Here is an 11,228-nt window from a genome sequence, read left to right as displayed (position 1 = left end):
CAAGAGGGGAGGGAAGGGGAGGGAATAAAAGGAAGAGAGGGGAGGGGAGGGGAGGGGAGGGGAGGGGAGGGGAGGGGAGGGGAGGGGAGGGGAGGGGAGGGGAAGGGAAAGAAAAGGGAAAGGGAAGGGAGGGCAGGGGAGGGCAGGGAAGGGGAGGGGCGGGGAGGGGAGGCGATGCGATGCGATGCGATGCGATTGGAGGGAGGGGAGGGAGGGGATTGAAGAGGAGGGGAGGGGAGGGGAGGGGAGGGGAGGGGAAGGAGGGGAAGGAGGGGAAGGAGGGGAAGGAGGGGAAGGAGGGGAAGGAGGGGAAGGAGGGGAAGGAGGGGAAGGAGGGGAAGGAGGGGAAGGAGGGGAAGGAGGGGAAGGAGGGGAAGGAGGGGAAGGAGGGGAAGGGAAGACAGTGTAGAGGAGGTAGGGGAGGGTAGGATAGGGTAGTGTAGCATAGCGTAGTGTAGCATAGCGTAGTGTAGCATAGTAGAGGGGAGGGGAGCGTAGGAGAGTATAGGGTAGTGTAGGGGAGTGGAGTTTAGGGGAGTGTAGGATAGGATAGGGGAGGGGAGCGTAGGGGAGCATAGGGGAGGGGAGCATAGGGTAATGTAGGGTAGTGTAGCGAAGGGGAGTGTAGGGAAGTATAGGGGAGGGGATTATAGGGGAGTGTAGTGGTGTGTGGGGGTGTGTAGGGGAGGGGAGTGTAGGGGTGTGTAGGGTAGTATAGGGGAGGGGAGTGTAGGGGTGTGTAGGGTAGTATAGGGGAGGGGAGTGTAGGGGTGTGTAGGGGAGGGGAGTGTAGGGGTGTGTAGGGTAGTATAGGGGAGGGGAGTGTAGGGTAGTATAGGGGAGGGGAGTGTAGGGGTGTGTAGGGTAGTATAGGGGAGGGGAGTGTAGGGGAGTGTAGGGACAGGGAGCATAGGGGAGGGGAGTGGAGGGAAGGGAAAAGAGGGGATGGGAGGGGTTGGGAGTGCTACTGTAAATAAAATTGCCAAATACATGACATTTTGGATCTGGAGCCAAATCTTTGTGTTGCTGAAGGGACGCAAGACACACACTCCTGATGGCTCTTGAACAGGAGGCGTTTATTGCCCTTTTTCACTCCTACATGTCCTCTCCCCGTAGCCCCATGTGCTGTCCACGCACCCAAATCCCAGTTGGTCAGAGACCCTCAGACACGCGCCTGGAGCCAGCCAGCAATTGCCCACTGCCCAAAGGTCCTCTTGAACACTGTAGCCAATTCTTGATCTCAGCCTCCCTCAAGGTTTTGTTTCTACCGCTTGTTTCCTCATTACCTCTAATTCAGGGACCTGCGAAACAGCGCGAAGCCACCTGAAAAGTCCCTCCCCACGCGTTGCCATTCATTCCACGACCTGATTTATCGCTGCCATCCGCGCATTGCACAGTGCCAGGAAAGGTTTGGCGTGCACAGAGGTGGCTGAGGATTTTCAGAAAGAACTTTCCTTAAGAACTGCATCAAGACTTTTGCTGGAAGGCAAAAGATCGGGTGATTGATTAACATAGGGATGGCAGCTGAGCAAGGGAAGCATCTTCCAAACTTCCAAATATTTCCTGGATACAGAACTACAACTCCTCTGCTCTCCGCTTAGGAGTTTCTGTCACCTGCTTAGGAAGCAGAAGCAGTAACATGGGATTTAGAGGATCCAGCTGAAGCGTCAGTGCAAGTTAGAGGAAACCATCAATGTACGGGGTTTGAAGAGAGTTGGACCGGTTTTCCAAGGAACATGTACTAGTGCTGCATATATATGTATATCAATATCTCTACAGCTGGCTTGTATCAGACATAGAGTGGCCGTCAGGACTAGGGAAGCGGTTGTCCCTCTGTGCTCGGCTCTGCTGAGGCCGCACCTCGAGCACTGTGTTCAGCGAAGAGCTCGAGGTGCTGGAGCGTGTGCGGAGAAGGGCTCTGAAGCTTGTGAAGGGTTTAGAGAACAAGTCTGGTGAGGAGCGGCTGAGGGAGCTGGGGTTGTTCAGCGTGGAGAAAAGGAGGCTCAGGGGAGCCCTTCCTGTGCTCTACAGGAAGCTGAAAGGAGGCTCCAGAGAGGTGGGGATCGTTCTCTTCTCCCAAGCCCCAAGTGAGAAGAACAAAACCCCTGAAGTTGTACCAGGGGAGGTTCTGGTTGGTTATTACGAAAAATTTCTTCACCGGAAGAGTTGCTCTGGTGGGTTTACGTGGCCAGGTTTTGGTAGCAGGGGGCCATAGGGGTGGCTTCCGTGAGGAGAATCTAGAAGCTGCCCCACGTTAGATAACAGCTCCACTGCTGGCCAGAGCCAAGCCAAGAAACGATGTCGCTTGCTCCTCTGGGAGAGCATATTGAAGAAAGGAGAAAATAAATAACAACAAGAAGCTGTTTCACAGGGAGGGAGAAAGAGAGGAGAAGCAGCCCTGCAGCCCCCCCAGGTGAGTGCAGCAGGAGGGCAGGGTCGCTGCAGGCAGGCAGCAGCAGTTCCCCTGCGGGCTGTGCAGGGAGAGGCCCCTGGTGGAGCAGGCTGTCCCCCTGCAGCCCATGGAGCAGATCTCCACGCTGCAGCCCCCCCGTGGGTGGAGGAGCCCCCGGTGGAGCAGGTGGATGTGGCCTGGAGGCGGCTGCGGCCCACAGAGAGCCCCCGCAGGAGCAGGCCCCGGGCCGCAGCTGCAGCCCCCTCGTGGAGAGGAGCCCCCGCAGGAGCAGGGGGTCTGGGGGGAGCTGCCGCCCAGCCGTGGGGGACCCGTGCTGGAGCAGTTTGCTCCTGGGGGATGGATGGATGGATGGATGGATGGATGGAGCCCGTGGGACGGAGCCGTGTGGGAGCAGTGCTTGAGGAGCTGCTGCCTGTGGGCAGCCCGTGTGGGATCAGCTGGGGAAGGACGGCATCCCGTGGGAGGGACCCCACGGGGAGCAGGGGCAGGGAGGGAGCGAGAAGGAGCGGCGGGGACAAAGCATCAGGGACTGACCGCAGCCCTCAGTCCCCTGTTTCCCTGCGCTGCTCAGGAGGAGGAGGTGGAAGAGGGCAGATGGGGAGAAGATGTTTTGGGTTTCTTTCCTTTGTTTCTCACGTGTCTAGTTTGTTGGTAGGAGGCAATCACTCTTACTGTCTCCCTATGCTGAGTCTGCTTTGCCCGTCACGATAGTTGTTGAGTGATCTCCCCGTCCTTATCTCAGCCCTTGAGCCCTTTGCATCGTATTTTCTCCCCCTTTCCCTTTGAGGAGGGGGAGTGAGAGAGCGGCCGTGGTGGAACTCGGCTGCCCAGCCGATTCAGACCACCGCAGTTGCAAAGGACTGGAAAAGTTTTCCCAAGAAACAAGATGTTTAACAAGGAAGTGCATAGTTTCCTTATTAAGGCTTCCTGGATGATTGGGGTTATTTCATATTCCCAGCTCGGAGGAAGAGAATTGTTGATTTCACCTTCTTTTTTCTGACATGGAAATAAAAGGTGAACTGCTCTACAAGGACGGGCAACGTCTCAGAATCAAGCTCTTTTGGTCTGTAATCCCTTCGCAAGGAAAAGTTTGATCACACACCTTCCACAGATGTAGGGGAGCAGGGAATAATGTTTGAACTACTCTAATTCAAGTCAGTTTGGGCACAGTGGTACTTCTCTAGCTGTTTCTGAGACATACGCGTTAGCAACAGAGAGTGTTGTGCCGTCACTGGGAGGCGCCTGCGGTGATGACTTCAGAAACAGAACTGAATTGTGTCACCACAGCACTTTGGCAACAGCTGCCTCTGCGCACGTTTAGCTGGGAGGGACAGAGAAGGGTGCTGGATGTGATGAAACCACGTGAGGATTTGTGGATTTCCCTTGAGGTGCACAGAGAGGGACCATGCCCTTCTGTAAGTGTTTTGATGCTTGGCTGGGGAAAACAATGCGGTTTTGTTGTGAATGCTTCATTTTAGTATTCTGTAGTTTGTGTCAAGTCCTGACAGAAGCACCAAGGTTGGTACTTTGCTCAATGATGGAGCTGCACAGAGTGAGAACAGACCCAATGTACGGCTGAGGGCCTCTGCACGTTCTCTTCTTCCTACAGACGATCAACAAATAAGGGGAGACAGAGAAGAGTGTGCTGTGGTCCTCCCAGAGACCGCAAGTACTAAAGCATAAACAAGAGGCTTAAGAGTCCCCCTGTCACGTTAAAATTCAGGACAGCAATGGACTTCATCACATGGGCTGGCCTGTCGACTAGTGTCTCAGGCTGTGGGGTATGAAGATGCACTCCATCTGCTTTCAGGGTAGCAATTGCAGTGGGCAAGCTGCCTGACCTTAACATTTTTCATTTCATTTTTCACCAGAGTTTTGCTGGTTTCCCACGATTCAGTCTTGGTCTAGGAAAAAAAAAAAAAAAAAAAAAAGTGAATTCGGAGCAAAATAAAAGGATTTCCTCTCCATTGGTTACGTGTTCTTAACTTGACAGGTTTGATTATCGACTTAGAAGGCAAATATCTGGCCAGACTGCAAGACTTGTGCTCGCAGCGTGGGACAGCTCTCGTAAAGGTGATTCAGGGTAGCTTCTGGAAAACAAGACATCAGATCTCCCAGACAGCTTTCTTTGTGCTAATGTAGGAAGGGCGAGTAAGAGTAAAGGTCCAGATACCGTAAGAAGCGGAAGGTGTGAAGGAAACTTCCTTCTGGCTGATACAGCTCCATATCTAGTTGCCAAGTAGGAAGAGAGCAGCTCTAAGTTTCTTGGGGAGAGGAAAACAAAGAGGCTGGGAGATTGTACAAAGAAAAAAATGGGATGAGCTATTTCAGGAAATCCTAGTAACTGGAAATAGAGATTGGAAGAGTGCTTTAAGCCAAGACAGAAACTTTTTAAAACTAAAACCTAGGAGTTGGATGAACCAAGAAATGAATCCATTTTGATTATGCAGTTGTGTCCAGCGTTATCTTGGGAAATATGGTTTCCACATAAATGTGTCTGGGGCTTGAAGTTTTCCTAACGCCCTTCTCTGTGTATTCCCTACTGTTTGGTAAGCGCTGAGGTCACACTGCAGACAGCAGCACGTCCTCTCCCCACTCCTTAGCTGTCTGTTTTCACAACATCTCTAGGAACAGAATTGCTTGGACACACCTGCGCCTATGACCGAGTTCATTCAAGCTGGTGGACAAGGTAAAAGCTCTGGACAAGCGAAGGGGAGGGAGGGAGGGACGGACATACAATATGATCACTTTAATCTCATTTCTCTAAGAATCCTTGCTGAGAAAACAAAACAAAACAGAATCAAAAAGAACAGAACAGAACAGAACAAATGAAGCAAGCAGCCAGCTTGCTGGAGACATTGTCTGGGAAACAGTGAAAACACTTGCAGACAAAAAACATACCAAAGGACTAACTCTTTGAGCTTAATTCTACTCAAACAGCATAACCTCAAACTCCTGTTCCTGTTCGTAACAGGCTGGTACAGTAACATGTCCCATTGGATGACTTTGCAGCATAGATGTCAGGAATGCAGCTTGGGATCACCTCCTTCTACTGAGAGTTCAGTTTGAGGGGATGAGCAAGTAATTTTTCCTGGGTTGACGGAAATCTAAAGCCTGTTTTCTAACACTCTTACAGACACTTCTCTGTCCATCGGCCTGTCCTGCCAACTCTGGTGTGAGTGTGAAGTTGTGGCAAGAGGGATTTCCCATTCCTATTTGACCTGGTGGACACCAGCTTTCCTAGGAAATTGCTGATGGTGCTGAGGAGGCAGCAGTATCAAAGCCCTTGTCGATGAAGGTACGACAAGCTGGGGAGGCTTTGGCATTTCTGCACAATGCTGCTCCCTGATTGTCACTCAAGACTCAGATTCGGAAAGAAGCAAAGCAAGCTAGAGGAAAACTGGATGTCCTGGTAATTTTCTTTCTTTTTATTTTTTCATTCTTCACTTGTAAGAAAATCTAAGTCTTTAAACCATTTGTTTGCAAGCACAGCTTAATGGAAATGCTTTATGGGTGTGCTCCTTCACCTTGTTTGGAACCTGCTTAACCTGGCTTCAGCTCTAGGACACCTATGCTCAAATGCATGCTTCCCATGCTAAAGCGGTGTTCTTTCGGTCTTCTTTTCTGTGATGGTTGCAGGTGAGGTTGAAAAGAGTTGTCAGTAGGATTCTTCGTTTCCTTTGCAGGATCCAAAACTCCGTATTACAGCGGATCTTCTCCTCTGCTCTGAAAAGCTTCCCAGGCCAAAAGAGAATTGAGATGACGAAGGAAATAGAGAATGCTGACCAATATTTCCAAGTACCACCCGTAAGTTTTGTGAAAGAATCCGGTGCATTTCTGTAGTGGTAGAAAGTTCATAAAATCATGATCGTGCACTTGAAGGCAAGCAATGCTATAAAAATGAAGAATGCAAGGCCCTGCTTAAGGACAGTCTTCAGGCTGCTTCTAGATCAACAGCTCATTTGGTTCTTCCACAACCTCATCTCCGCTTGCTTAGAAGTTGTGAAGGTCGGAAGCACACTCCGTGTTTTTCATCCATCCCCTCTGTGTATCTTTTCCCTGACAGCAACTTGTGTCTTGGCTCTTCACATCCAGCCAGAGCAGTTTCTTTGCCTCCGCAACCTGCAGGCTGTCCTCTCGTGTGTACCTGTGCTGGACTGAGGGTAATGCTTGTAACGCACGCAGATGCTGTATTCACTAGGACTTTTAGAAAAGAGAGCAAGAAGCTAAGCTGCACAGCAGTTTCTTAGGTTTCTGTATCTCTCTCTCTCTCTCTCTCTCTGCGTATATATTTCATTACTTATTTACTTGCTTAAAGATCCTTTAAGTACAGTAGATACTTTAAGAAAGCGTACTTGTTCTTCTCCTTTACTTGTTTTTAACGTTTACTTTTCTAACCAATCCTTAATGTTACAACATTGGCTTTATTTAGTTCTCAGTCCTTAGAAGTACTCAAAGCACATCAGTGATTTCTCTGTTTCTCAAGCTGTCCATCTGCATTGAGACCTCTTATCTTAATTTAGGTATGAGGTGCAGAAGAACACTGAAACCAGCCGAAGCCGTATCGGACACATGCTTCTGTGCTAGGAAGTAATTCCGAGTGATTCCACGGTGTACTTTAGACAGGTTTGCTCTGGTCCTCTGGACACAGCATCCCCAAGGGATATTTCAAAGCTCTCGGAAGGACCTGTCGTTATCTCTGACACTGCAGCCTCCATTAGGAACGGGTAAATATTCCTTGCCCTTGTGGAAAGGAACTACTCAGTTAGCTGTTTCTAACCCAAATCTCTTTGTTGTCTTCTCTTGACAGACACCACCCGGCTAGCCAAGCTAAACCACTGAAAATGGAAGGAGTGGGACATCTTCCAAAGCCTGCTGCTGCTTCTAAGCAGAACTGCGATGTAGGTGGGGACACAGCAAGAGGACACGTCCAGGCCAGGGTGCAACTGAAAGGCACCTGTCTGAGCCACAGAACAAAGTCAGCGATTCCCAGTTGCAGACTGTTGCTCAACTAGTGACACAGCAGCTGGAGCGCTTCTGGTTGCTGCTGATGGGTTCGCGTGAATCAGCCAGGGATATGAGCTACGAGAACGACTGAAGCGATCTGAACTTACCTGAAAGAAAGAAGACAAGAGGGGAGGGAAGGGGAGGGAATAAAAGGAAGGGAGGGGAGGGGAGGGGAGGGGAAGGGAAAGAAAAGGGAAAGGGAAGGGAGGGCAGGGGAGGGCAGGGAAGGGGAGGGGAGGGGAGGGGAGGCAATGCGATGCGATGCGATGCGATGTGATTGGAGGGAGGGGAGGGAGAGGAGGGGAGGGGAGGGGAGGGGAGGGGAGGGGAGGGGAGGGGAGGGAGGGGAGGGAGGGGAAGGAGGGGAAGGAGGGGAAGGAGGGGAAGGAGGGGAAGGAGGGGAAGGAGGGGAAGGAGGGGAAGGGAAGACAGTGTAGAGGAGGTAGGGGAGGGTAGGATAGGGTAGTGTAGCATAGCGTAGTGTAGCATAGCGTAGTGTAGCATAGTAGAGGGGAGGGGAGCGTAGGAGAGTATAGGGTAGTGTAGGGGAGTGGAGTTTAGGGGAGTGTAGGATAGGATAGGGGAGGGGAGCATAGGGTAATGTAGGGTAGTGTAGCGAAGGGGAGTGTATGGAAGTATAGGGGAGGGGATTATAGGGGAGTGTAGTGGTGTGTGGGGGTGTGTAGGGGAGGGGAGTGTAGGGGTGTGTAGGGTAGTATAGGGGAGGGGAGTGTAGGGGAGTGTAGGGGTGTGTAGGGTAGTATAGGGGAGGGGAGTGTAGGGGTGTGTGGGGGTGTGTAGGGGAGGGGAGTGTAGGGGTGTGTAGGGGAGGGGAGTGTAGGGGTGTGTAGGGTAGTATAGGGGAGGGGAGTGTAGGGTAGTATAGGGGAGGGGAGTGTAGGGGAGTGTAGGGGTGTGTAGGGTAGTATAGGGGAGGGGAGTGTAGGGGTGTGTAGGGTAGTATAGGGGAGGGGAGTGTAGGGGTGTGTAGGGTAGGATAGGGGAGGGGAGTGTAGGGGTGTGTAGGGTAGGATAGGGGAGGGGAGTGTAGGGGAGTGTAGGGGTGTGTGGGGTAGTATAGGGGAGGGGAGTGTAGGGGTGTGTAGGGTAGTATAGTGGAGGGGAGTGTAGGGGTGTGTAGGGTAGTATAGGGGAGGGGAGTGTAGGGGAGTGTAGGGGTGTGTGGGGGTGTGTAGGTGAGGGGAGTGTAGGGGTGTGTGGGGGTGTGTAGGTGAGGGGAGTGTAGGGGTGTGTGGGGGTGTGTAGGTGAGGGGAGTGTAGGGGTGTGTAGGGTAGGATAGGGGAGGGGAGTGTAGGGGTGTGTAGGGTAGTATAGGGGAGGGGAGTGTAGGGGAGTGTAGGGGTGTGTAGGGTAGTATAGGGGAGGGGAGTGTAGGGGTGTGTAGGGTAGTATAGGGGAGGGGAGTGTAGGGGTGTGTAGGGTAGTATAGGGGAGGGGAGTGTAGGGGAGTGTAGGGGTGTGTAGGGTAGTATAGGGGAGGGGAGTGTAGGGGTGTGTGGGGGTGTGTAGGGGAGGGGAGGGGAGTGTAGGGGTGTGTAGGGGAGGGGAGTGTAGGGGTGTGTAGGGTAGTATAGGGGAGGGGAGTGTAGGGTAGTATAGGGGAGGGGAGTGTAGGGGAGTGTAGGGGTGTGTAGGGTAGTATAGGGGAGGGGAGTGTAGGGGTGTGTAGGGTAGTATAGGGGAGGGGAGTGTAGGGGTGTGTAGGGTAGGATAGGGGAGGGGAGTGTAGGGGAGTGTAGGGGTGTGTGGGGGTGTGTAGGGGAGGGGAGTGTAGGGGTGTGTAGGTGAGGGGAGTGTAGGGGTGTGTAGGGTAGGATAGGGGAGGGGAGTGTAGGGGTGTGTAGGGTAGTATAGGGGAGGGGAGTGTAGGGGAGTGTAGGGGTGTGTAGGGTAGTATAGGGGAGGGGAGTGTAGGGGTGTGTAGGGTAGTATAGGGGAGGGGAGTGTAGGGGTGTGTAGGGTAGGATAGAGGAGGGGAGTGTAGGGGTGTGTAGGGTAGTATAGGGGAGGGGAGTGTAGGGGTTTGTAGTGTAGGATAGGGGAGGGGAGTGTAGGGGAGTGTAGGGGTGTGTGGGGTAGTATAGGGGAGGGGAGTGTAGGGGTGTGTAGGGTAGGATAGGGGAGGGGAGTGTAGGGGTGTGTAGGGTAGTATAGGGGAGGGGAGTGTAGGGGAGTGTAGGGGTGTGTGGGGGTGTGTAGGTGAGGGGAGTGTAGGGGTGTGTAGGGTAGGATAGGGGAGGGGAGTGTAGGGGTGTGTAGGGTAGTATAGGGGAGGGGAGTGTAGGGGTGTGTAGGGTAGTATAGGGGAGGGGAGTGTAGGGGTGTGTAGGGTAGTATAGGGGAGGGGAGTGTAGGGGTGTGTAGGGTAGGATAGGGGAGGGGAGTGTAGGGGTGTGTAGTGTAGTATAGGGGAGTGGAGTGTAGGGGTGTGTAGGGGAGTGTAGGGGTGTGTAGGGTAGTATAGGGGAGGGGAGTGTAGGGGAGTGTAGGGACAGGGAGCATAGGGGAGGGGAGTGGAGGGAAGGGAAAAGAGGGGATGGGAGGGGTTGGGAGTGCTACTGTAAATAAAATTGCCAAATACATGACATTTTGGATCTGGAGCCAAATCTTTGTGTTGCTGAAGGGACGCAAGACACACACTCCTGATGGCTCTTGAACAGGAGGCGTTTATTGCCCTTTTTCACTCCTACATGTCCTCTCCCCGTAGCCCCATGTGCTGTCCACGCACCCAAATCCCAGTTGGTCAGAGACCCTCAGACACGCGCCTGGAGCCAGCCAGCAATTGCCCACTGCCCAAAGGTCCTCTTGAACACTGTAGCCAATTCTTGATCTCAGCCTCCCTCAAGGTTTTGTTTCTACCGCTTGTTTCCTCATTACCTCTAATTCAGGGACCTGCGAAACAGCGCGAAGCCACCTGAAAAGTCCCTCCCCACGCGTTGCCATTCATTCCACGACCTGATTTATCGCTGCCATCCGCGCATTGCACAGTGCCAGGAAAGGTTTGGCGTGCACAGAGGTGGCTGAGGATTTTCAGAAAGAACTTTCCTTAAGAACTGCATCAAGACTTTTGCTGGAAGGCAAAAGATCGGGTGATTGATTAACATAGGGATGGCAGCTGAGCAAGGGAAGCATCTTCCAAACTTCCAAATATTTCCTGGATACAGAACTACAACTCCTCTGCTCTCCGCTTAGGAGTTTCTGTCACCTGCTTAGGAAGCAGAAGCAGTAACATGGGATTTAGAGGATCCAGCTGAAGCGTCAGTGCAAGTTAGAGGAAACCATCAATGTACGGGGTTTGAAGAGAGTTGGACCGGTTTTCCAAGGAACATGTACTAGTGCTGCATATATATGTATATCAATATCTCTACAGCTGGCTTGTATCAGACATAGAGTGGCCGTCAGGACTAGGGAAGCGGTTGTCCCTCTGTGCTCGGCTCTGCTGAGGCCGCACCTCGAGCACTGTGTTCAGCGAAGAGCTCGAGGTGCTGGAGCGTGTGCGGAGAAGGGCTCTGAAGCTTGTGAAGGGTTTAGAGAACAAGTCTGGTGAGGAGCGGCTGAGGGAGCTGGGGTTGTTCAGCGTGGAGAAAAGGAGGCTCAGGGGAGCCCTTCCTGTGCTCTACAGGAAGCTGAAAGGAGGCTCCAGAGAGGTGGGGATCGTTCTCTTCTCCCAAGCCCCAAGTGAGAAGAACAAAACCCCTTAAGTTGGGGTTCATTCATTCATTCATTCCACAATCTGATTTAACATGCTTCGGGCCGGAGCTGCAGCCCGTGGAGAGGAGCCTCCGC

At 52.5% G+C, this 11,228-nt stretch overlaps 1 long non-coding RNA gene across 2 annotated transcripts; it reads left to right on the top strand.

The window, feature by feature from the left end:
- The first annotated feature begins 4,355 nt into the window (after window positions 1-4,355).
- On the top strand, window positions 4,356-7,542 carry LOC113842778 (uncharacterized). 2 transcript variants are annotated; one of them, XR_011807243.1, is made up of 7 exons: window positions 4,356-4,486; window positions 5,042-5,102; window positions 5,550-5,825; window positions 6,100-6,220; window positions 6,480-6,576; window positions 6,937-7,140; window positions 7,224-7,542. It is a non-coding gene; the product is annotated as an uncharacterized lncRNA (long non-coding RNA). The 2 variants fall into 2 exon arrangements; XR_005263795.2 differs by lacking the exon at window positions 6,480-6,576.
- The last annotated feature ends 3,686 nt before the right edge of the window (window positions 7,543-11,228 follow it).

The sequence above is a fragment of the Anas platyrhynchos genome, chromosome 2 (genome assembly GCF_047663525.1).
Source record: "Anas platyrhynchos isolate ZD024472 breed Pekin duck chromosome 2, IASCAAS_PekinDuck_T2T, whole genome shotgun sequence".
NCBI lineage: Eukaryota > Metazoa > Chordata > Aves > Anseriformes > Anatidae > Anas > Anas platyrhynchos.
This window is presented reverse-complemented; position numbering and strand designations above follow the sequence as displayed.